Genomic DNA, 26,688 nt, shown 5'->3' with positions numbered 1-26,688 from the left:
GATTTTAGTCCAGCATTTTTTCTGCGGTTTAAATGTGAATAAGGTTATGATTTCTCATGTTCATCCTTAAATTCTCCACTCCTCTTCATATTCATCTTTAAATTCTCCACTCATCCTCATATTCATCATTTACTTATCTAAACAAACTGACTGATTCAGAAAATATACATCACAAAATGTAAACTACGTAGTCCAAACTTTGTGAACCAACGGGAAATGAAGAAATAAGTGACCTACTACTGAGTATTTATTGGTGATCAAATCCATGAAGATGTTGGACATGAAAGCTGATAAATCATCAAACTTAATAAAAGATGATAAGATGAAAGATGATGAAAGATGATGAAAGATGATGAAAGATGATAAAAGATGATGAAAGATGATGAAAGATGATGAAAAATGATGAAAGATGATGAAAGATGATGAAAGATGATGAAAAATGATGAAAGATGATAAATAACCAACTGCAAAATAACCTCGCAGCAGTCACACCAAACCAAGTCGCCCACCAACTGCTTCTTAATGGAAAGACCAAAGCCAAGCACCGATACCACAAACCCACCAGGTACAAAAACGATACTTTACTAGAAAGGGAAACCAACGATCAACTTTTCACACCAGCAGACCTTCAAGTAGCCTTCAAACACTTGAAAAGTGGAAAAGCAACTGGCCTAGATGGAATCACTACTAAACAAATCCTCCATTTTGGTACGAAAGCTAAATCCTGGCTCTTAAAATTCTTCAACAATTGTCTGGCCGGTGCAACAATCCCAAAGATCTGGAGAAAAGCAAAAGTAGTAGCTCTTTTGAAACCCCAAAAAGATCCCTCTTCCCCAAAGAATTATAGACCAATATCACTTTTATGCATCCTCATGAACGTATACTAACGCCTCATACTAAGTAGGATTTCAACGCAAGTAGATGACCAACTCACACATGACCAGATAGGTTTTCGACCAGGGCGCTTTTGCTGCGGTCAAGTCTTAAACCTAACTCAATATTATAGAGGATGGATTTGAACAGAAACTCGCCACTGGAACCGTCTTCGTAGACCTATCTGCCGCTTATGATACCATCAACCATAGGGCCTTGCTTCTTAAACTAGATCAAGTCATCAAGAACCCCACAATCAACCAAGCTATTCAATCACTTTTTTCAAATAAACGATTTTTTGTTGAGATGAATGGTCGCAAAAGCCGCTGGAACACCCAACGTAATGGCCTTCCGCAAGACTCTGTCCTTGCACCTATCTTATTTAACATATACACCAACGATCAACCAAAACCCCCCAACGTACGTCGTTTCATTTATGCCGACGACCTCTGCCTAGCTACCCAATCAAAAAACTTCTCGGCAATAGAAAAGACCTTAACAGTAGCACTCTCCGAGTATTCCAACTATTACAAGTACTGGAGCTTAACCCATTAAACGCCGAACCTATTTCTAGAAGTTATTTTTTTTTCATTTTCTGATATGTTAGTAGCACCCTTCCAGTTTAGATAATTAGTAAAAAAAATTGAAATTTTTTTCTTTGTTTATACAAAATCTGAGGCGTTGCAGAAACGCAACGTCAGCGGTTAAGCGATAAACATTTTTTTAATTGTTTGACTAATCGAGTGTTAAGACTCCTTTCCCTTTGCATCTTCTGCGTCTCTCTTTTGACTGTTTTCTTTTTTTCCTTTGAACATATAAAAATCTAAGACCATATTTTACTCAAGTGCGAAAACATAGTTTTCTTCCAGCTTGTCAGCTTCTTTGCTTACAGGAGAAGATAAGAAAGAAGCCTTTTTCTTACTCCATTTCACTTCCGATAAGCTGCATTTTTTTTTCGGAACTGGGGTCGTTGGCACATCATCACTTTGTAGCCTACTGGGTTGCAATGAATTTCAATCTCTCCTGCAGCGTCTGGTAGCACTGCTTCACTTTCTGTCAAATCGTTTTCGTCCATACTTTCTTCGTCGCTAACTACAGCATGATCTGTTGGTGCTATGACCAAACTGACCATGTCAATTTCATCTTCTTCACAATATTCCATATCCTCGAAAGCGGCTAATACTTCCTCTACAGTAAGAAACTTCTGGCGAGACATTATTTAGTGTAACCGGGGACATAGTGAGCTCACTGTATCTCCGATTGTAACGTAGGTGCGTTCGGCGTAATTGAGCGGCGTAGCGGCTAGTGGAGTGGTTCCTCGCTCTACCGGCCCGCGTTCAATCCTCGGTGCGTCACGGGAAGCCTCACTTAACTCTCAAAACTACATTTTTCCGTTTGGAAAAAATAGCAATAGATCGGCCTGCCTCTTGTAACAATCAGTTACCGTGTGAGACTGAAACAAAATCCAGCTCTTTTGCGATCAAGCCACCAGTAAGACAACTAAGTATCGTTTAGAGTTGGACAACTGGTTACTGGCTAGTAATTCTTAGAAATCATTTGCAAATCAGATCAATTGTCACTTCATTGTGCAAATCAGGTCAATTTTCACTTTATTGTTTCGTAAATGCTTTGTTAGCAAACAGAAGTTTTCGTAATCAGCATCTCTTTACGAAACAACGGTGCGTGTCTAGTACTACACTATGGCACTGCACTGCGTAATAAAGTATCGGTTTTACGCTGACGTTGCAGAAATGGTACAGCAAAGTTTGCACTTAAATATCTTCGGCTCTTCACACATTTAGAAGATGTACTTACACTGGTATGTTCTAGCATCACTACACTATACTTTAAGCCAATTTTTGAAATTTATTTATTGAATTAATGCATATTGAAATACGACTAACAAAATGCGCTCGAAATGCGTGAAAAGTGTCGTAAAAGAGCGATGATTTTAAGTGTAAATAAAAAAATATTTTTTTAAAATAAGGTCTTAAACACTTTATTTAGAGTTCAAATGACAAGAATATTCATTTTTTTAGATAGAAGTTGCTTTTGAAATGCGTTTATAGAGGCTCAAAGTAAGCGTTGCAGCAACGCAACGTCAGCGGTTAATGGGTTAAATGCAAACCCTTCCAAAACCCACGTAACATGCTTTCACTTGAATAATCATAAGGCTAGCCAAAAACTTATCATCAATTGGGAAAACACTGCATTACAATACACCCCCTTTCCTGTAGATCTTGGCATAACACTGGACAGGACCCTATCCTATAAGACACACCTACTGAAACTTAAGAAAAAATTATCTGCTCGCAATAACCTTTTGCAAAAGCTGGGAAACTCAAACTGGGGAGCAGATGAGAACACACTGAAGCAAACAGGACTGGCTCTTTGTTACTCGACCGCTGAATACTACGCTCTAGTATGGGCTAGGTCAAGCCACACTAAAGTAATTGACTCCGAATTAAACCAAGCATGTAGAATCATAACTGGCACACTCCGTCCAACACCTATCTCCGACCTCTATAACTTAGCAACTATAGCTCCATCTCATATCCGAAGAGAAGTCGCTACAAAAAAGGAAAGAGTAAAACAAATATCCGACCAATGCCACCCTCTCTACGAACACAAACGTATTCCAACAAGACTCAAGTCACGCAAGAGCTTCATTAAAGTCAGCCCATTGGAACACACAAGCGCTGCAGCTGCACGATTAGAAATGTGGACCTCTGAGCCCGATAGGACACAACATCCTGTCATCCCAAGTCCTTCCGAAAGTCTTCAACAAACTCCCACCCTTGAGAGAAGAGAGTGGAGCTGCCTAAATAGAGCCCGCTGCGGAGTCGGGAGAAATAAAAGCAACCTTTTCCGATGGAAGATGACTCCTGACCCAACGTGTGATTGCGGCCTAGACAATCAGACGATGAAGCACATCCTCACCAACTGCCCCCTTAGCCCTTCATGTGATGACAACGACCTTAAAAACATCACAAACAATGCTCTTACCTGGCTCCGACACTGGCGTGACAAGCTATGAATGAATGAATCAAACTTAAAAAATACATTCTTAGTGACAAAATTCCCGCAATGCTTTTATTGGCTAAACAAACTCTATCTACAACCAACCGAAAAATGGAATGGCCTAGCTACAGGTCACAAGAAAAGCGCAATGCATTTGCTCTATTTGATGAAGTCAGAAATTTTGTTATCCCTTTATTCATGACTTTGTTCTTGAATAACGCAACAAAAATGGAGGTCGGAGTTATTTGGAAAACACTGAATGAAATCAATTATTGCAGTTGCTTTCTACAGTGCTTCACTACATGTGCATATTTGATTCTAAATTGTAAATCAATTTGTTTGCCTAAAAAACAGCATCTAATAGTTTCACACACTTCAGTTTTTGAAAGCCCTGATTTATTGCTATACACAGCCCTTGCGTAGAATATATTGTGACAGCGTACTACGTAAACATGGTCTGGAACGTCAAGCAATATGTCGTCACATTGCCGATTGTTTGAAAAACAATGACGTAATTTTTAAGTCATAACTTCGAGGGCTAAATAACAGAACGAGCTAAGTCCATTTTTGCATTTTTTGTGGTTAGATACTGGAAAGTGTTTCTCAAGCCCCGTATTTTTACTGACAGAAAGAGCTAAGTTCTAGCCTGAACAGGTTTCTCAGAACTGACTGCTCATTTTAAATTACTAAAAACTGTAGTACCGTATTACAATTCACGATTCCAATGCAATTTCACTTGAACGTTGTCACTTGTAAAGAATAACGCAAGTACCCCAAAAATGATCGTTTAGCTGTTGCGAGATAACATTAATCAGTGAGAGTTGAATATCCCCAGACAGCAAAATTCAAAATTCATATCTCATTTAAAATTTAAAATTAAAATTTTAAAATGCCATTTTCTCAAAACTACTTTTGGGTGACTTGGCTCGTTCTGTTATTTAACCCTCACATTGTTCCTGAACAACACTATGAATGAAAGCGTTAGGGATGACCAAAGTGATTATACATTTGTGTGATCTTTCAAAGCAAGATAGGCCTACTTATCTGCAATGAGTAATTTCATGACACGTTCATTGTCAATCTTCGCAATTGCAAGAAAGCTGATTATTACTTACTAGTAATCCCAGTCATACGTTCTTTCCAGCGCAGTTGTCCACATATCTCATCTCGGCCACAAACAACAGGATGTATACCATCTTCCAATATGTGAACTTGATCGTCGGTAAATCTTCTGGTTCCAACCATGCAATGAATATCTACGATACAGAGAAGCAAGATATTTAACATAACATATAACGTTTACAAGCAGGCTTGACTTGAAAATAAAAGTTTTACAAAAACTAACTCTGTATCAATCGAACTCGTAAACCACACTGTACATGATTTGCGCGATTTTATAAATACAAGTGATATAAACAGAGTAGTTTGAGTTTGTAAGCAATAAAGACTACAATAGCTAACACATTATTTAACCTGGCAGGAAATGTTGTAGTTTTATGAAATATAATGTTTCTATATTTCGTATAAACCGACTCGCTGTTTATTTAAGCTCATGATGCATAAACACTTGAGCATCTCATCAAGATCAAGAAAGCTTGACAAATTAACATCTTTCCATTGCTTTAATCTTTCTCTTTCTTCATTTAGTTTTAATATAACACGATTTTATATTTTTTTATTTAAAGAAGAAAAAAAAGATGAAAACAATTTTCCAAATGTGATTATGTTTCAAGCATAATGTTTTAACCAGCAAATTTGACTATTCAATAAAGAAGTAAAACATGTAAATACAGAAGTATACATGAGGAAACAAAAACAGCTTGCTGTCAAATCTTTCAAGATAAACGAAAGAACTCCATTTTTTTAAAGAAAAATCTTTTGTATTTTATAGCATAAAATAGAATTTATTATTTCTTCAAGTTTTCAATTATTGTTGGTCTTGAAGAATTTTATTCGTAATTTTAAAATTTCAATAGTATCCAACACAGTGTGGACCTTGCATTTCTATGATTTGACATTTGCGACGTGCAATCACATTTCAACCAGTCACTTTGACTTTTCACGTTGGAGTAATTCACAATTGGCTATACAATTTACAATTAATTTCTTTCCAGAAATAAATAGTAGCAATTGCAAGCAAAGTGCTCAAAGGAGCTAGCAGAGCTAATAATTACAAAAACTAAACTGGCCAAGCCATGTGCTACCCAAGGTCTCATGCTAGGTGACTTAGCAATCATTAGATGCATATGTGGATCAAGAAGATGCGATTGGTGCCTCACAGAACAGTTTTACATTGCCACAGCAAGTCTTTCTTCATGCATTACCAAAAGAGACAAAACAATGTCAAAGTGCAGGCACAGAAATAAATTTAATTTGTAAAGCTGTAAATACTTCAACTGTTTTATACTGTACCTTCGTCTTTGTTTTCAAGTCATTATTACCCACTTTTGTGATACGTTTGTATTCATTTGAGTTAACATTTTTGCCATGTATTGATACTTCATAATTAACTACTGTTCGTTTTTTTGCCGGTAAACTATTTTGAAAGTAAATAAAAAAATATCAGTAACTTCTCGAGTACATGTAGCTCCACACAAAATAAATATTACATGACTTTTGGTTGTTTTTTTATTTCTTTTAAGGTAATGTCTAATAAGACATTGTTAACTGCGGACAGTGGCCAATGTTTCGATCTAAACCAATTTTGGACTTCATATTTTACGCTTTTACTTGAGTGGTTTCCATCAGCTATTAGCATTTCAACTTTTACCTGCTTACTTTTCATTGTTGTTTTTCAGTATTGCGCTTTGTGATTGCTTGGCTACCTATGCATGAAACCTTGGGTAGCGCATGACTTATCCAGTTTAGTTTTTGTAATTAATTTTTTTATACTTATTGGGCTGTAATTCGAATACATCGTTACTGGAAAAATCTGACATTTAACTCGGATCAACAGCAAAGAGGTTATAAATGTTAAAAAGTACAAAATTAATGATTTCATAATTGAATCATTGAAGCAACAATTGAAAAAGCCTATTTGCAAATTGTTCTGTGCTCAATTTTGTCAAAATCTTTCAATACCTTTATCCCCAGCAGGTGTGGTGGACACATTAAGCGGACTCGTAGTTGGCATTCCAAGAGTGTCTTTGTCCATACTTTTACTTGAAGTGACAATTACATGATCTAAACAGGGCTTCTCAAACTTTTTTGTTCGGCGACCCCATTTTGAAAAATATATTTTTATGCAACCCCATTATGGGGACATCCACGTTAATGACATTAAAACGGGGTTAGTTCTTTTGTCTCAATTTGTTTCGGTTCTTTTTGGCTTACTTTATAATTCTCTTACTGAAGTAGTAAAACAATATCGGAAGGAGCATGAAAACAACAACAATGAAACATGAAAAAAGCAACGAATGAAAACAAGAAATAACAAACGAATAATGCGATACTAATTAAGACTATGACAAAACAATACAAATGCACCCAATTCACGAATCACAAAAAAAGCCGCTAACATGATGAAAAGTGAACAAAAACAAATCATTTAATGGAATGGATGCGCTTGATGTTTCTTGCATAAGTGATCCATTCGTGAAATAATGATACAAGACAAAGCAGAGCGAAGAGCATCTTCAACAGTTTCCAGAGAGGATCGGTTAATCTACGGAACCTAACCACTGATCCATAGTCAATTAATCTTGTAACTGCTTTAAACTTTAGTCTAGGTTCCTTCAGAAACTAGTTGCTGGGCTACTCTGAAATCATAATGCGAGCGGTAAGGTTACAATGGCGCATTGTATCCAACCCTCAATACGGGAAGGAACATAATGATGATGATGATGAAGGTTACTTTTGGTCAGCACGTTACAGCAATGATAGCGTAACAGTGCATCAATTGTTGCCATTGGTTATATTTTATCGTTCGACATTTCACACCGACGGTTGCGGACGTTGCGGTCAATTGACATCATGGCAAGACTACAACCTACCGGCACTAGACTAAATTAAACTATTTCATTACGACCCCAAAATTTCCTTACGCGACCCCATTTGGGGTCGCGACCCATAGTTTGAGAAGCCCTGATATTCTAAATGACAAAGAAGTCATGATTGCATTCTGAGTAGGCTATTTAGTAATTTTAAGCTCTTCTTTTTTATTAATTTTAAGCTCTTCTTTTGAAAAGAACCAAGCATTATTTGATCTTTTCTTGTTCAAAATTCGGAAATTAATATAATTTTTCAGGGCTGTTTATATGATGGCTAAAACTTTATTTTGGATATTACAAAGAAGTTACTTTCTTTTTTGTGTGAGACATGATTGTTCAGATTTCAGGTCAGGTAATAGAAAACTAGGTTAGTGTAGCTTCGTCCAATGCTGCTATGCCATACATTTCGTTTGATGCCTTTTAGGATGGGACATTCAAGAACGACAAGTTCAACGGTTTGTTCTTCTGGACCCATTCGTAGGCCGATGAGAGAGACAAACCCTATTTGTGTATATTTGAACGAAACAGACGGACTCCTGTTTGAATTCTATTTAGCTTGACCAGAGTCGGTAGAGACAGGCTCATATACCATGGAGGAGTGCTACTGGATGAGGTATAAAACAATGGAGTTTGATGTCGGCAGCACACCGTGCTGCATTGCAAGTGTCTTACATATAATGTATTGCTCTGACGGTACGATCACTGAATGGTTGTATCAATACAAGGGCAGCTAGTATAGAAGGGTGTGTTAACCCCAATCGCCGTGGAAATTCTCTTCTGCGTAATATGGAGTTTTGCGTTGAGCATGTGGTAAAGACCTTCTACTCGGCGAGCCAGGTGTATACTGTAATAGCTTCACTTCGGCGAAGGTCAGCAGGTTGAATGCCTGCAAGGATTGATAGGTACTCTATTGGATTGGGCGCAGGCATCCAGTCGCAGCACGCGATGCGTCTTTGATTGGCCATCGATGAGGAGGGTGTATAGGCGCTGCGGCATCAAGCAGGAGCTTAGTATTCAGCAGTGAATTGAACGAAAGCCAGAGTTGCAGTGCTCAAAACTTTGCTAATAAACGCAAAGCGTTTCTAATAAAATAACTTACATGTAAGGTTTGTCGATAAGCAACGCAGATAAACACCAAATGACTTTTTCAAATGGAAAAATGATTTCAGAATTGAGTTGTAGAAGCAACAATTGAAAAAGCTTTTTACAAGTTGGTATGTGTACAATTTTGTTGAAATGTTTTAATACATACCTTCTTTCTTATCAGGTGTGATGGACAATTCAAGTGTACTTGTAGTTGGCATTCCAATAGTGTTTTTGTCCATACGTTTGCTTGTAGTGGCAATTCCATCATCTGAATGATGAAGAAGTCGTAATTGTTTTTGAGTAATTAATAATTTTAAACTTTTTTTGACAAGGCCACAATCCTGCACCAAAAATGTTCTATGTTATTTCATTTGCCCCTTCATCGTTTTTATAATCTTGTTTAATCTAGCTGTAGTCAATTAAATTGAAAACGCTATAGTTGTAAAATACGCCTTTGTTGTGAAGCAATTATGTATGGTACAAAAAAATGTCATCGTTCCAAAAGTAATGGGTTGATTGCTAAATCGTTGTGAAACACTTCTTGCTTTTCAATATAATATGTTGCAAAAGCAACACAATAAATACTATTAAAGCTTTGGTAGAGAGTTTGCTTTGTTGAACCATAGAGAAATAAAACATAGTAACTTTAGCGGGTTTAGCATACTTTATTTCACACAAAATATAACACAATTAAAATAAACTCAAACGTTTTCGACACGTACGTATGTCCTCATCAGGAATTAAATCTGCAATACATAAAATGAAAAATCGTAAGATAAATTTGACTATGCACTTTAACTGTAAAGACACTCTGGACTGAAAGCACAAACTGAACAAATGATACGAGAATGATTGCGAGTAAATTATGCGGTGGGAAACAGATCACATGAGGTGTCGACTACAGGCATTGGACAAAACAATTAGAACACACACAAAAGGAACGATGAGCCACAGGCGAATAACTGCCGGTTGAGAGATGGATTGTTACGTTTGATTCTTAAGGCTTCCACGATCTTAGTCTGAAAATCAGATCTGCCTCGAGAGATGATTTTAAATTGGTCGATCGAGACATTGTCAAAAAATTATTACATTTAGCCACAGAAGGCATGTTCCTGTACAATAATAGTTTTTTTTCAACAGATAGATGGCGTCACCATGGGTTCCCCATTGGGACCAACAGTGGCAAACTTTTTCTTGGCACACATCGAAACCAAATATTTGAATTTTATCGTGATTTTTATCCCAAACTGTATTTACGTTATGTTGATGATATTTTTGCCATTTTTGATGATGATGAATCGTGCTCAAAATTTTTGAACCTTTTAAATTCGCAACATAAAAATATCGAATTTACACTTGAAAAATCCAATGATACCATCGCTTTTTTAGATGTTGAAATTGAAATTAAACGCAATTCTTTAGACACCTGGATTTGGCGAAAACCTATCAACACTGGCTTGGTTTTAAATTATAACGCTCTATGCCCTAGCAAATGGAAATCTGGTTTAGTCTTGTGTCTGTTATCTGGTGCTCGTTTGGTGTGTTCTGATGATCAGTTGTTTCAGAAAGAAATCAAGAAATTAAAAAACATGTTTTATTTAAATGGACATCCTTCTCACTTTTTCAATACAGTCTTAAACACCTTCATGGCTGATGAACCAAAAGACACGCCTGAAGAAGTAGATTTTAGTTATTTTATTAATATACCCTTTCTAGGAAAAGATTCAACAATTTTTGCGAAAAACCTAGCTAAACTTATAAAAAATAATTTTTTATGTGACATTCATCCTGTGTATAAAACATTTAAAGTGCACCAATATTTTCAACTGAAGTCGCCTAGCCCCTTTGCTATTTCTTCAAATGTTGTGTATAAATTTAGTTGTTTGCGTGACGCAAACCAGACATACATTGATATGTCAACCAGACATTTGTTGACAAGGGCCGGGGAGCACTTAAACCCAAACCTAAGAACTAAAAGTGCAATTAAAGAGCACATCGCCTCTTGTGAAACGTGCACTGACAATGTCTCGATCGACCAATTTAAAATCATCTCTCGAGGCAGATCTGATTTTCAGACTAAGATCATGGAAGCCTTAAGAATCAAACGTAACAATCCATCTCTCAACCGGCAGTTATTCGCCTGTGGCTCATCGTTCCTTTTGTGTGTGTTCTAATTGTTTTGTCCAATGCCTGTAGTCGACACCTCATGTGATCTGTTTCCCACCGCATAATTTACTTGCAATCATTCTCGTATCATTTGTTCAGTTTGTGCTTTCAGTCCAGAGTGTCTTTACAGTTACAGTGCATAGTCAAATTAATCTTACGATTTTTCATTTTATGTATTGCAGATTTAATTCCTGATGAGGACACACGTACGTGTCGAAAACGTTTGAGTTTATTTTATTTTAATTATGTTATATTTTGTGTGAAATAAAGTATGCTAAACCCGCTAAAAATACTATTAATACTACAAAAAGTGCTCATTGCTAGGCAAAAAGCCAAGCGAAGCGAATTGCATCAAATATAGTTATTACTCACTAAAACCTTTGCAGCTTGTTTCACCCTAAAAGGGGGATCATCAGAAGGTCCTTATTCAAATAGAATTTATAAGGACGTTCTAATGATCCCCCTTTTAGGGTGAAACAAGCTGTAAAGGTTTTAGTGAGTAATAACTATATTTGATGCAGAAGCAACACATACGTATAGTCGTATAGTGTAACTGATGTTTGTCAAGGACCATATTTATTTTCCAAATCATTTTCAACCAAAGTGACGTAACGTACCTGAACATGGTGGGATCTCACAGTAGTCCCAACGTTTTGAAGAACTGCTTGTGTAACACCACGTTCCTGTTGTAATACTGCTGCTTGGATTGCGGCAGTAGTTTTTCACAAGGCCAGAAGTGGAATATTTTTCGTGGGTACTAAACATACAGAAAAAAAATATTAAAATCACATAGCCTACTTAGCATTGCAGTCAGTGGCAATAGTGAAAAATGTGAGGGCCATTATTTTCCGTCCTTGCATACATTCCAACCCTCTGAGGGATATAACTTTCTACCGGTAATTTTTTACACAATGCTGGCTATAAAAGCTATTTTTAGGTAAATGATGACATTTTTTTAAAGTTCTACCCAAACTTGTTAAAACTGGAGCTTTCACAAACATCTAAGTTACCAAAAGACTGTGAGTTAAGTTTTAGCTTTGGTTTTGGTGTTTGAATGCGCTGAAAACCAGTTCAAATCTTGCAACGACTGGACTTCAAACGAGATTGTAGGCAACAAATCAGCACCAAAAACTAAATGCATCAGAGGGGAAAATAAAGACATCCTTCGTCATGACCCAAAAGATGTTACTCAGAGATGGGATTACGAAATACAGGACTTCTTTCGTGATGCGAGCAGAAGCAGGCCCACTGAAGATGCATCTCATGGTAATATAATAAGTCCATCGATTTTGAAAGTTGAAGTTAAATGGGCTCTGCATCCAATAAGCAGCTGAGCCAGATGAAATCTGTGTAGAAATGTTAAAAGCCCTGGACGAAGAAGGAATCGACATCATATGGAAGCCCTTTGACAGAATATAAGAGAGTGGTATAATTCCAGAGGACATCTTAAAATTAGTATTCATTTCATTACACGAAGTTCCAGGAACATTTGATTGCGACAAACAGCACTAACAGTCTGATCTCACACACTGTAAAATTGCTACTTAAGATCATCCTCTAGCGCTTGATAAGGCAATCGCTGCCGGAAATAAGACACTACCAGTTTGGCTTCATGAAAGACAAAGGCACAACCAACACAATTTGTGCCATGAGAATGCTTGGTGAAAGAGCAGTTGAAGTCTAGCGAGACATCCACTTAGCATTCGTATACTTCAAAAAACCTAAGATAAAGTTTTTCGTGAGCAGCTTTTTGAGATGCTCAACAATATCAACGTCAGACAGATAAAACCAAGCAACCACACGGTACCATACTACACTAAAGTGAAAAGGGTTAACATGTGTATGGCAGAAAACGTTCGTAATATATAGTTTATGTTCACTTTAATGTATTATGTTAAATGCCGTGTGGTTGCTTGGTTTTATCTGTCTATGGTTGAAGAAAGTCACCTCTTTAGCAAAATTGTAGTATCAACGTTGATGACAAGGACCTGCGCATAATCAACAACGTATATTACGGCCAACAAGCTGCAGCTCGCCTACCGGAAAGTCTGTCTAGAACTCTAGATGAATCGAAAATCAACATGGGGTCAGACAAGGCTGTGTAATGTCACCAGCTTTGTTTAATCTGAATAGTGAGATCATTCTCAGAGAAATAGAATGCATTGATGAGGGAGATTTAGTAAACAGCATCTTATTGAACAATAGGTTATTCACTGTGCAGACGACATAGCGACATCCCGGGACGGTCTACAAACACTATTTAACAAAACTTCATACATCAGCGCAAACTATGGAATCCAGATTAACGACAAAAAAACGAAATGCATGACTATCTACAGAGTCCTGAACACCACTTCGCATTTTTTCAGGGAGACAGCACAGCTAAACATGTGTCTTCTTTCAACTACCTTGATTCCCTTAAATCAGCGCATGCCCGATTCAAGAAAGACATATGAAGAAGAATAGGCCTACCTAAAGACGCTTTTAATAGACTATGACTTATTCTATTAAATCGCAAGCTTTCTATTACTCTGAAGGTAAGACTACTTAAAGTGTTTGTGTTGCCTGCTCTCCAGTATGGTTTAGAGACATGGACCTTCACCGCAGAGACTAGGAGTAACAGTGAAGCAGCTGAAATGTGGTTTTATGGAAAAATGCTGCGGATTTCATATGCTGATCATATAGATTTCATATGATATCACAAATGCAGGTTTTAAACCAGGTAGCCTACATCAAGATAAGGAACTATTGAACAACACAACTCAAAGGCAACTCAAGTTTCTCGGTCACGTCACCAGAAAAAAGAGTTCGAAGATCTCTGTCAAAGCGGTCGCCTTCTCAAAGGACGCGCTCGTGGCAGACAACGCATGACATTTTTATCTAAGTTTCAACAAAATAAATCAATCAGCCAACCAAGAACACTTTGGGATACTGTACGACATACCGAACGCTGCAAAAAGTTACAAACTGAGCATCTAGTTACCAAAGGCTGCATCAGCTATGATACTGGAGCAGTAGTATTTAAGGTTGAACACGTCACTAAAATTAAACCGTCATTAAATAAATATGGACCCACTAGTGAATTTTGTGAGAAAGATCATACTGTACTTTACTTCGAGTAAAAACTGCTTACTATTTATGGTCATGTGGCGTCTGTGCATCCCACCGTTGACAGGGAATTCCACTTTTTGTAACGCTGACTCGGCCTCTGTATGTTTCGCCGTTGCCTTCTAAGCAGTTTGTTTGATCTGTAAGGTATAAAAAGCTATATACATTTTTTGTAGTATTAATAGTAGCCTATTTATTGTTAAAATGACAAAAAATATTTGTTTTCACAAATGTTTCCAGATTAATGTTTTGCGGTGGACATGGTTTGAAAAACCCTACAAAAATAATTCGTGGCAATTTTTTATTAAAACTCATCCATGCAAAAGTATTAATGCGTGAAATTACTGGGGCTGTTCGAAACAAAAATATTACGAAACAATGTTATTTTCACGCTACTGATTACTATGAATGCATTTAAAAATCTCTTTGATTTGGCCAAAGTAATAATGATTCCAGAACAGAAATCACTAAAGTAACAACCCTAATAGAGGCTTCTCATATTATTCAAGCCACAATTTTGTTAAGATCTTTCAATACCATCCCCAGCATGTGTGGTGGGTAATTCAACCGGACTCGTAGTTAACATTCCAATTGTGTCTTTTTCCATGCTTTTTCTTGTAGTCACAATTACATCATCTGCATAACAAAGAAGTCATGTTTTTTTTGTAAGTAATTCAACAGGAATAATATAAGCCGAGTTATTTAGTCGCCATCGTTATATTCTGGCAGTGTTATTTACTCGTAACCACTCTTATACCACTTGTTGAGTTTGTGCTGTCCAGTCCGGAGTATCGTTAGCAGTTATAACGAAATATATTTTTTGTTTTTCAATATAACGTACGGTAGCCATGGAGGCAATATATACATACACACTGTAATTGATATTTGTTAAAAAGCAGATTTATTTTCCAAATCATATCCAAGAAAAGTAGCGCAACGCACCTGAACATGATGGAATCCTACAGTGTTCCCAACGTTTAAAAATATTCGTTGTGAAGCACCACGTTCTGATGCTATTGCTTGGATTGCGGCAGTAGTTGTTCACAAGACCAGCATCAAGAAACTTTTTAGGAGTACTAGTTGAAAGTGAAAATAATTTACTATACTTAGCATAGTTTCCATTGCCACTAGCGGATCAAGAAAAGAATGAGAGCACCATTGTTTGTTTACGTAACAAACATTCTAAGAAAAAGCGGAAAAGGTAAAAGTTGTTCACGTCCGAACATGCAATTGAACATTGCATATCTGATATGCAATGATGTGTGGCAAAAACTTGCTTCTCCCAGAAAATTTTACAATCCATTAATCGTTTTTTCACATTGCTTCGATCGCTTTTTGAATATTTTTTGTTGTTGTCCAACAATGTTTTAGTTTCTCAATAGAAGCGCAGTTTGTATTTTACCATAATTATTAACGCTAAATTTCTATAAAATGTTAGAGTTAAAGTTTTGGTTAAAATTAGGGTAAACTTTAAAAATGACGTCATGGTTGAAGACTAAACTAGATTAAACTGTTTGATAGCTTAACTATGAAAAAATTATTGCATTAGTAATAATTATAGAATGCCCAAGTAAAGGAACCAAATCTTAATGCGACGCCCTTTGAAATTCCAAACAACGCATCAACGCATAGTTTTTGCGACGCATAGTTTTAGAACCACTGTTCTACGACACCAGTTCGTGTAAAAGTGACTTGTTCTACTTTAAGCTCTTTTTCACATTCCTGATGTTGACTTTATTTCAAAAAACCTAAACCAAAAGGAATCTGATAAAACGTCAAGTTAACCGGGCTGGTTATATACAAAGCCATAGGTTTTTGCTGGGACCAAGGAGACAGTGTTGAGTGCAAAACGTCGAATCATGAAGATTCCAATTTTTTTAAATTGCATCTCTAAGATGGTTTCAAAATCACAGAAAATTTAAGTTATGCTAACTAAACCAGGTAACAACATGGCATTTACTATCAAGTAAAAATGTTTTTGTTCAACAAAGCACTCCCTCTTCCAAAATTGTTAGTTATAGGATACCGTAACACGATAACCAACGGACGAAATAAAAAATAACGTTTGACAAAAAAAATACACCTGTCCTTAATCTTGGTTTACAATCACTGCTAACGTTTATTCGTTTCAGCATTTTGTAGCCAGATAAAGAACACGCATTTCAAACCTTCTAAACGCTCAATGATAAAAGTTCTTAATGTGGATATTGGATACACACTTTGAGCCAGTAAGAAATTTGTAACTGCAATCAATGTTGCAAACTACAGTTGATTTTACTCAACAGCAAAAACACGGCAGCCTAAATGAATCTTCTAGGTCACTAAATGATTTCTTTTCACCTTAATTCGGAAGTTGGACAACATAAAACTTGATCAAACATTTGTAATTCGCTAAATTCGGTGCACAAGCCTAGGCTATTTCCTGGTTTGATCCATTCGCCTGGCTAACTTTATGGCATTTTAGGCCTACGTCATACAACATACCGGTACTTTACTACGAAAAAGACATAGTCACTTACATGGAAGATTTATGTGGCGCTTGTGCACCCCATCGTTGACAGGGTATCCCACTTTTTAGGCCTACATCATACTACCTATCCTGCTTCAAGAAATATCTATAGCCTACACTTACAAGGTATGTATGTGTGGCATCTGTGTATCCCATCGTTGACAGGGAATCCCACTTTCTGTAACGTCGACTCTACCTCTGTATGTTTTGGCGTTGCCCTCCAAGCAGTCTGTTTGTTTTGTATGGTATAAAAAAATATTATCTTGAAAAGTATAATTCAAGATTAGAAATAGTTCTGTTCGATTCATTGTCACCGTCTAATCATTGTTGTCTTTGTGATTTTAAAACCACTTTTAGAAGCTAGAAAAGACCTATTTTTTTAAAAACACATCCATGCAAAAGTATTAATTCGTAAAATTATAGGGGCTGTTCGAAACAAAAATAAAATACAAAAAAAATTGTTTTCGCTTTGAATTGATCAAAATAATAATGATTCCAGAACAGAAACAACTGAAGTAACAACCCTAATAGAGGCTTCACATATTATCCAGTGCACAGTTTTGTCAAGATCTTTCAATACCTTCATCTTCAGCAGTTGTGGTGGGTAGTTTAACCAGACTCGTAGCTGGTATTCCAACAGTGTCTTTGTCCATGCTTTTGCTTGTAGTCACAATTACATCAACTGCATAACAAAGAAGTCATGTTTTTTTTGTAAGTAATTCAACAGGAATAATATAAGCCGAGTTATTTACTCGCCATCGTTATGTTCTGGCAGTATTATTTACTCGTAACCACTCTTATACCACTTGTTGAGTTTGTGCTGTTCAGTCCGGAGTATCGTTTGCAGTTATAACGAAAAATATTTCTTGTTTTGTAATATAACGTAGCCATGGGGGCAATATACTGTATACATACACACTGTAATTGTTATTTGTTAAAAAGCAGATTTGTTTTCCTAATCATATCCCAGCAAAGTAGTGCAACGTACTTGAACATGATGGAATCCTACAGTATTCCCAACGTTTTGAAGAATCCATTGTGTAACACCACGTTCTGATACCTTTGCCTGGATTACGGCAGTAATTGTTCACAAGGCCAGCATCGAAATATGTTTCATGAGAACTAAACACAAAAGAAGGAATATTAGAATCACATACGTAGCATTGCACTTCGTAGCCTAGCTGCAATAAAAAAATGAAGGCCTATGTTTTCCGTTCTGGAGTACGAAAATCTAAACTGGCATATTTAAAAAATGCAAATTCAAACTTACAATCTCATAGCTTGAATGCGGAAAAGACGAAAAGTAAGAAGACTGTGGGTAAACAAACTGCAAAGAATCACTGCAAGTCAATTAGCAGAATGACGTTTAGGTATGTACTAAAACCTTCAACCTGCGTGAAATTTCTTTTGTCGGAAACTTAAAATTTGTGTCGAGTTAGACAAAACGTCAAGTTAGCTGAGCTGTTCAGCTACAAAACCATAAGCGTTCTGCTGGGACCAAAGACAAAATGTTGAGTTAGCCATTGTTGTTAAGCAGATTCCACTGTACATTAAAAGTGCATTTCTACAATTAATGGTTTCAAAATTACAGCAAAGTTAGTGTATGCAAATGAAACCAAGCAACTACACGACATTTACAACAATGTAAAAATTTTTTGATTCATCAGTGCAATCTTTTTTCTTGAATTGTAGATTAGGATTATACGATAAAAAAACACACGAATAAAGAACGATAGAACAAAAAATTTCAGATCTGTTGAAGAATTTCTTCATTTCATTCAATGTTGCACAGTGATGCCGCACAACTACAGAAATACAGCAGCCTGCAGGGATTTGTGAATAGCAAAATAGTTTGTATTGTCAAGCTAAGTCAGCAATACGGCAAAATAAAAATGACTAAAAGTTTATATTTCTTTGACTTATTGAGGCTAGCCCACTCCTGGTTTTGATGCATTTGCATAAAGATCTTACAACATACAGTGTTAGTTCAGGCCTACTGTAAGTCGTACAACCTACCACCTACAACCATACAATCATGCAACCATAGCCTACAACCATACAGCCATGCAACTATACAACCATACAACCATCCAACCATGCAACCATGCAACCATGCAACCATGCAATCATACAACCATACAACCATTCAACCATACAACCATACAACCATACAACCATACAACCATACAACCATACAACCACGCAACCACGCAATCACGCAACCATGCAACCATGCATTCATACGACCATACAACCTACACTACTACAGTACAAGAAAGACATAATCACTTACATGGAATGTTTATGTGGCGTTTGTGCATGCCATCGTTGGCATGGAACTCCACTTTCTGTAACGGCAACATTGCCTCTGTATGTTTTACCGTTGCCTTCCAAGCAGTCTGCATGGTATAAAAAATCGTTATCTTGAAAACTATTCGAGGGTAGAAAACTTTCTGTTCTGTTCATTACCATCCTGCAATGATTGTCGTCATTTCTATTTTATTGTAATAGATTTTGTGATACAAATATTATACGTACTTTGCTTCCAAGAATCAACATTCAACATTTACCTTTGGTCTGTGAAACAACAGCACAAGCAGTTGCGTTGGTCTGTTATTTAAACATGAATATATTTGCCTATTTTTTCTTCAATTTTCGTTCCATACCCTTTTTAGAATTTTTATTAGTCATTCCATCTCAAAATGTACTTGTAATATGTTTTAAACTTTCTTTGCTACAGTTGGTGCCCAGAGTGAGCTTGTCTGAAACACTACAGGAAAGCTAACCCTGTAAGACACCGGGCTACGACAATAACAGCACGCGATTCCTTTAAACAGCGTGACAGAGGAGAACTTCCCTTGACATTGTTATCTGTCGTTTTATCGACGTTTCTACGTGATTGGCTATAGATCTGTTGTTTTTTTTTTATCCAAAATAGTTAAACATTTAATACAGTAAGGCCGTTTCATCACGCTTTTCCTCATTGACAGCTACCAAAGTGAGCTTTGTGGCATAACCAATTACCGCTACAAAGAATCAAGCAGGACATAAATACTTTGTAAAAAATATTACCTTTGCAATGAGCGATGAAAATCAGCTCCAACAGCAGCACAAAAGTTATAAGTATCCAATGCTTCATAATTATATGTTTTCTTCGACTTTGTGTGATCACAACATTGTCTAAAAACTTTTAATTCTTGAAATACTAATAGTCTACTGAGAACATATTCAATAAATTTTGTTAGAATACATTCTTAGCAATTATTGCTCCAGCGGCCAGTTTTTGCTAAATGCTTACAAAACAATTTGGGTAAAAACAAAACAAATTCTATAACGCCATCTGGTAACAGTGTCGTTTTGACATAATTTCAACATTGAGAATATTTTTTTTGTTTAATCTTGAAGTTAAATACGATTTTAAAAAAGGAACTTTTTCCTGCTAGAAAAAGTTTCTGCTATTTACAATAGTCGACTCCACTAGACTTTATAGCACAAGTCTTTGTGGAGAATATTTGCAGCGTGTAATTAAACAAACTGATTGATTTTACAGTTTTGCGTACTCATAATGTAGCATATTTGCGATTCGCCAACACTAGCGTGCTATATGCGGCTCATGCTAAAAAACACTTTGACCGCCTGACCACCACTACTTTAGGCCGATGTGATATAGATTGTTTTGTCGATATGAGGAATTTGGTTATTAATGAAACAAAATATTTAAAAAAATAAATAAGCTAAGAGGCGAGTTATTAAAGTAGGCTATTAGAAAGTCAGCTACGTGAAACAATCAGAGAAGCAAAGACATAGGTAGACTTACACGAAAACATTAATTCTTCTTATTTTTTTAAACCACGCTTAGTTCAAAAGCACGTTTCGGTAAAGTAATATTTTACAGTGTAAATGCTTATAATTTTTTTGTCGTATAGTCTATCCAGGCTTACGCCCGGTGGTTGAAGATTTAGATTAAGTGAAGGAGAAGGTAAGGAAGCCAATCTTCGTGTCCACCTTCAGGCATGCCTTTTAGTGTCTTGCCAAAGATACAGCTGCATGCTCTTGAGCGGTGTCAAACCGCGACCATTCGAGTGCCGCTCCAAAACTATCACTACTCGGCTATGCAGCCGACATTGATTGGGATAAGGGCACAAAACAAATTTATAGCTACTGTACTTCGTAGCACATCCATGCAAAGGTATTCATGAAATTACTAGGGCTATTCGAAACAAAAATATATTATTACGACGCAAAATAATTTGCTTACTTTTTGTTTGATTTGAATGAAAACTTCTTTTGCTTCATTATAAATTTGAAACGAAGAGACTTGCACGAGAAAAATCGTATGTTGAGCAGCTTCAAACCTACTATAGCCTATACTGCAGTTAGCCCATAAAATTTATAAGCAGAAAACAAATTGTGGTAGAAAGTTCATCAAATGTTCCATAAAATCTTGCCGCACATGTTCACTTGGACACTTGCGTGCAATGAAGTTGTGGTTCTGAAATGTTTTCTTCGCAGTAGGCCTACAATATTTGGCACTACAGTAACTATTTAACAAACTTTTTAGCCTATATCTTTTCAGGTTGTAGCCTAACCTAAGCTTTCTGATCAGCTTAAACTTCTAAATACTAAATTATATTGATATGTTCAAAACTTTCCTTTAAATTTTTAATTTCGTGCGATACCGTATTCTTAAGCTGAAGCCGGAGTAGCCTTAAAGCCATGAATTTTTTCAAGGCTATGAGATCAATTCACAGGAAATCAACAAAGATAAGAAAATGCAGAAAATGCACTCTCTTGGAAGACAGTTTCACATCTATCCTATCAGTGCCGGTCTTTGGGGTGTGCAAACCGTGCGATCGCACAGGGCCCGCAAATTAAGGGGCCCGCAATTTACTCAGAAAATGCAGTAATTTTTGTCATTTCCAACTGAAAAATTCGATTCACAAGCAAGTAGCCTACCGGTAGCCTTGAAGTCAGTTGCGGCTTTAGAGTGAGGCAAGTGCTGAAATCGTCGCGTCGGGCCACCTTTATTCATACCCAAATTTTTGTTGAACATGCTCTCAGAATGCACCAAATTTAAAGTAATTTTTCAAAAATTTCTGGGGGATGCCCCTCAGACCCCCCGCCGGCCGTCAAAACCCCTCTCTCCTTTCAAAATACCTAGCTACACCACTGAATTGGATCATTGTCATTGGGGCCCGCAAAGCATATTCCGCACAGGGACCGAAATACCCTAAGACCGGCACAGATCCTATACATGAATGCTGAAAAGTTTGGTTGTTCATCAGAGCAATTATCGTTTCTAGCACTAGTTGCAACGTTTATCTGATGAAATTGAAAGTAAAAGCAACAACAAGCGACAACCTCCTACGCTTACGATCTTTCGCACTCTCTCAGTGGATGCACACTGTACGTTTTTGTTTTATGTACGTTTCGCATCCAAACAAAAATAAAATGACCATCCATCCAAACAGGTCGATTTATTGCTTCACTGACGTTTCGCGCCTGACGTTGAGCGTTGTCTTGACACGCAGGCTTCACGCCTATTTTAACACAGTTGGAAACGTTATTGTAATTTAATTTCGTCTCGAATTTCTATTGATCTCTACTGCTTCAAATTTATGTTTAATGTTGGAAGTTCTTACGTAATTTAACGTGGAAAGTAACCGCTCACACATCTTTGGCCAATCTTCAAAATAATGTATGCTTCATTCTTTCTTGCCTTCAACCGCACTGCAGTATACAACTTTGTAAATTTTATTTTGTGTTATTGGGTCTGAGGATGCGCATTGTCATGCTGCGCGAAACGTCAGTGAAGCAATAAATCAACTTGTTTTTTTGTTGGTTTTACTTTCACTTTCATCAGATGAACGTTGCAACTAGTGCTATCCTATTCGTAGTGCTTCAATAAAATAAATAAATAAAAAATAGTTTAAAACAAGTTTCGCAAAAACAAACGAACCGAAACATTCACAAAACAACAAAGATAAAAAAATGCAGGTAAATTACCAGAAAAAAAAAACTCTCTTAGAAGATAAGGTAGTTTCACGTCTATGCAATATGCATAGTAGGCTACTTCAATATAGGACTGTTTCTGAAACTAAACTCTAATGTTGCTAAAATTTACATCATAGCCTACTTGTGAACAGGAACAATACACAAAAGTGTGATTGCAAACGTGGACGGTAACTATTCTTATACACAGTGTCGATCTGCTAAGAAAAATACCGACAGTTCGTCCATTTGTTTAGGTTTTACTTAGTCAGATTATGAGTGAATTGTTATGCAAGTATCGATTTAATGCGTGACAAGAACTGATACAGTGTCGCGCAAGTATGATGTGCACTCGTTTGGCATGGAGATTTCGATTGAGCTACCGAGATTGCAAATTAAGTTTGGTATAGCCTAACTTTCTGCATTCGTTATCCCAAACCATTTTATTTTCCAAACAATTTTTACATTTATCGCAGGCGCATGGTTGGGCTACATTTTATAATAAGACATCTTATATCTTATACATCTTATAATAAGATGTAGGCTACCCATATTAAAACGATCGACTATCAACATCAGCATGGCATAATCTCGATCCTAGAATCAATAGTGACGTAAGTCGCATTCCTCGCATACGGTAAGCCCGTTAGACTTGACCAGCTTTCTCCAGCATGTGGCGGTGCACACCGATCATAATGTATCAATGTCTAGACATGGTAACAAAATACCTATCAAAACATCGAGAACAGCCGGTCACAACTGAGGTTTGTGCCATGAAAGCAATGAATAACACTTGAGAAGAATTTTGAAACAAAATATTTAAATTTTTAAAATTTTTAAAAATTCTACTAAGGTGTTGCGAGTTGTGGCCGTGCCACATTTTAAACTGATTGTCCTGTTTTTATATTATTCACGTTATAATATCCGCGTTTCGTCGCTTCTACTGTACCTTTTTCTTGACCTCTGCTATTTTTGGCAAAGGCCATATGCTACTGTTTTTCGTCGTGATGGTCAGAAATAAGAACAAACTGAACTGAAAATTGATGACTTCAGTCTTTGACTTGATCTGGTCAACTCTGGTGTGGTGACTTCAAATCTCACTCCTGCCAGTTTTTTTTCTATCAGGTCATGTTTTACTATAAAAAACACACACCCAAAACATACCTCCCCATTGCTATTCCATGTGTAGACCTAATACAGTAGTAGGCTAGTGCATATCCGATTATGGAATATATAGCCTACGCCAGGGGTCACCAACCTTTTTTGCATGCGGGCCACTTTGGCACTAAGGAGAGCTGTGGCGGGCCACACTAATAAAATGTTAGGTAGGTTGACTCTTATGCTAAAAAAGAACGCATTTCGTACCCAGTATCCAGCGTTACATGTTGTTCATATTTATGTTAGAATACCGCAGCAACAAAATTGATCGAACAACGCTACTGCCAGGCCAAGCTCCTTTTACAACACTTTTGACTTTTTTTTAACAATGCCTAATAAACGAGGCCACTTGTTTTGCGCACTTATAGCGAGGCGAGCGGTTTCATCAGAATATTCATCGCCAAGCAAGAGTGGTGTTGTCACTTCGCTTCACAAAAGATATCTTGCAATTAACAATTTTAGTAAACAAGGAAATGTTTGACACATCGCAATACAGGCAACAATAGTGACCTACAAACATATCAGCGAAAAATAGGCTCCAATAACAGGGAAAAAGAAGCCAGGCACCATGAAACAAATGCTTGTAGAAATCACCCAAAAATCGTAATTCTATCTATCGTAATTCATGAACAGTCTTCCCTCTAAAAAAGCAATGAGTTGGTTTTTCATCCTTTTTGTGAGAGTCTATAAAACCGTCTTTCTTTTGTTATAGACAACTGTCACTTGCGATGCTTATCAGCGTGGCAAGAATTTATTGATTAACAACATTTTGCAGAACTTGCTTCGGCAGTAGATATACCAAAATTGGAACGACACAGAGAAGGTTGCGCAAGGATGACACGCGAAATCGTGAAGCGTTCCATATTTCTTTAAAAAATAAAGAAAAAAACATTTTGCAGTACTAAGCTAAATATTTTCATAATACAATCAGAAAAAGTCTTTAAATTCATATATAATATTTTGCCAATTTATTATAAATTGAGTTGGCACACCGATCTATTTTGCCAACATAAACTTGCATAAAGAGAACACTGGTCGTGAAACACCATAACGGTGAAACGCACACTAGTGTTTACATGACATAGTGTGGCTGGACATCGCATTGGAATAGCTTTAAGCAACCCCCACTTAGAACTATATTCTGATTGGTCGGTCGGTGGAATCGTATGCAAAGCGAAAATATGCTTCCTGGAAAGCATTTTTTGCCTTCGTGCTCTTTAACTCCTCAAGAAAAGTAATTTTGGTTATACTTGTACGCTGATACCTTCCGCGGGCCGTAGCGATACAGCGTGGCGGGCCGCATGCGGCCCGCGGGCCGCCATTTGGTGACCTCTGGCTTACGCTATGCCTGTCGTATGTACGGCGGGTCAGTTAAAGTAAATACAGTATTGTAGCCTAAAAAAACATTAATTTGGGTGGTGTAATAGCCCGGATTTTGTTATATCTGTAGAAGGTTTATGTTCCTAGCCAAAGGAAAGACGCGAATGCATATTCTGAGCAAGTCTATTTGGTATATTTTGGTATAGGCCTTGTTTGGTATTTGGTATATTTTAAAATAAAACCTGGTGGAATAGATAGGCCACGTCTTAGGCACCCACAAGGTGTGCAAGCAGTGTGTCGAACGTTTGCGGATGAACACCAGCAATATGCTACCCACGATTGGCGAGGGAGACTGTTGATTTTACTCATTGCAAAATTCTTGTTTTTACCAAAGAAAATGTTAAATCGAGTTACGCAGTCTGTCATGTGCTATAACCTACGTGCAGTGCTTCATGTTCAGCTATATACTTCCAGCATAAGATTTCGTTCAAGCATTCACGGTGAAGATCGTGATCATAATTCATAACACAAGCCAACAAAAAAAAAAAAAATTGTGTCTGCAATGTAAGATGTGATTTGGGATATTTTGAGGCTGCTGATATCAAAAATCACTTCAGATTTTACCCATCACATCAGGTTTTTGAGATTTTTGCATGACATTTTTTTTCATAATATTTTTTTTTGGCCAAAATTTCTCTTACTGGTATTGTTTTATAAAGACTTTATGAGCCAATAGTGCTTAAAAATTTGTCATAAACATAGAGATGGTTTTATCTTGTAACATTTGGAAATGCATGATGGCACCATGACTATTGGAGTGACCGACATATGTTCAGAAGGTACACTAGTCAGAAGGCCCCCTAGCTAGATGGTCCACTGGTCAAAAAGGTCACCTAGACCTTCTTACTATAGTGGACCTTCTGGCTAACTAATGTAGGCTACCTTCTGAGAACTGTCCATAAACCACCCCATTCACTTTCGCCTGAATGGTTAGTAGCCTACCACACTACTTTTTGATACTATAACATCGGTTTTATCTTTTTCTTTTTGTGAGGAGTTGAATTGAGTCCACCATAGTACTGCTGAACGTGGAGATTTAAGCTTATGAGAAACTCGTCTATAACTCATTCTTATTTGAATTTTTAGATATTCAAATTTTTTCATATTAGAAAAGTGTTACGTAATTCTGTTTGTGGTGTGAATAAGTAGCAGGATGGCATCTTCAAAGAGAAAGTATAAAAATGACCCTGATGTTTTTTGTTACATATGTGGCAGATATAGCCTACTGTTCCTAACCAAAGGAAAACCATAATAAATTTTTTGAAACAAGCATATCTTGCATACTTCAAAATTCGCCTGGGTGAACAGGACAAATCATAAGCTCCACATACTGCATGTAAAGCTTGTGTGGAAAACTTAAGACGATAGATCAATGGAAACTCAAAAGCCATTTACAACATTCACGAA

General features: G+C 36.9%; 1 pseudogene; it reads left to right on the top strand.

Moving 5' to 3' along the window:
• Window positions 1-24,679: 24,679 nt before the first annotated feature.
• On the top strand, window positions 24,680-24,770 carry LOC145777820 (U6 spliceosomal RNA; annotated as a pseudogene).
• Window positions 24,771-26,688: the final 1,918 nt, after the last annotated feature.

Source organism: Aplidium turbinatum, chromosome 9, assembly GCF_918807975.1.
Source record: "Aplidium turbinatum chromosome 9, kaAplTurb1.1, whole genome shotgun sequence".
In the NCBI taxonomy this organism is placed as follows: domain Eukaryota; kingdom Metazoa; phylum Chordata; class Ascidiacea; order Aplousobranchia; family Polyclinidae; genus Aplidium; species Aplidium turbinatum.
The sequence above is the reverse complement of the archived record's forward strand: the minus strand, read 5'-3'. Positions and strand labels throughout refer to the sequence as shown.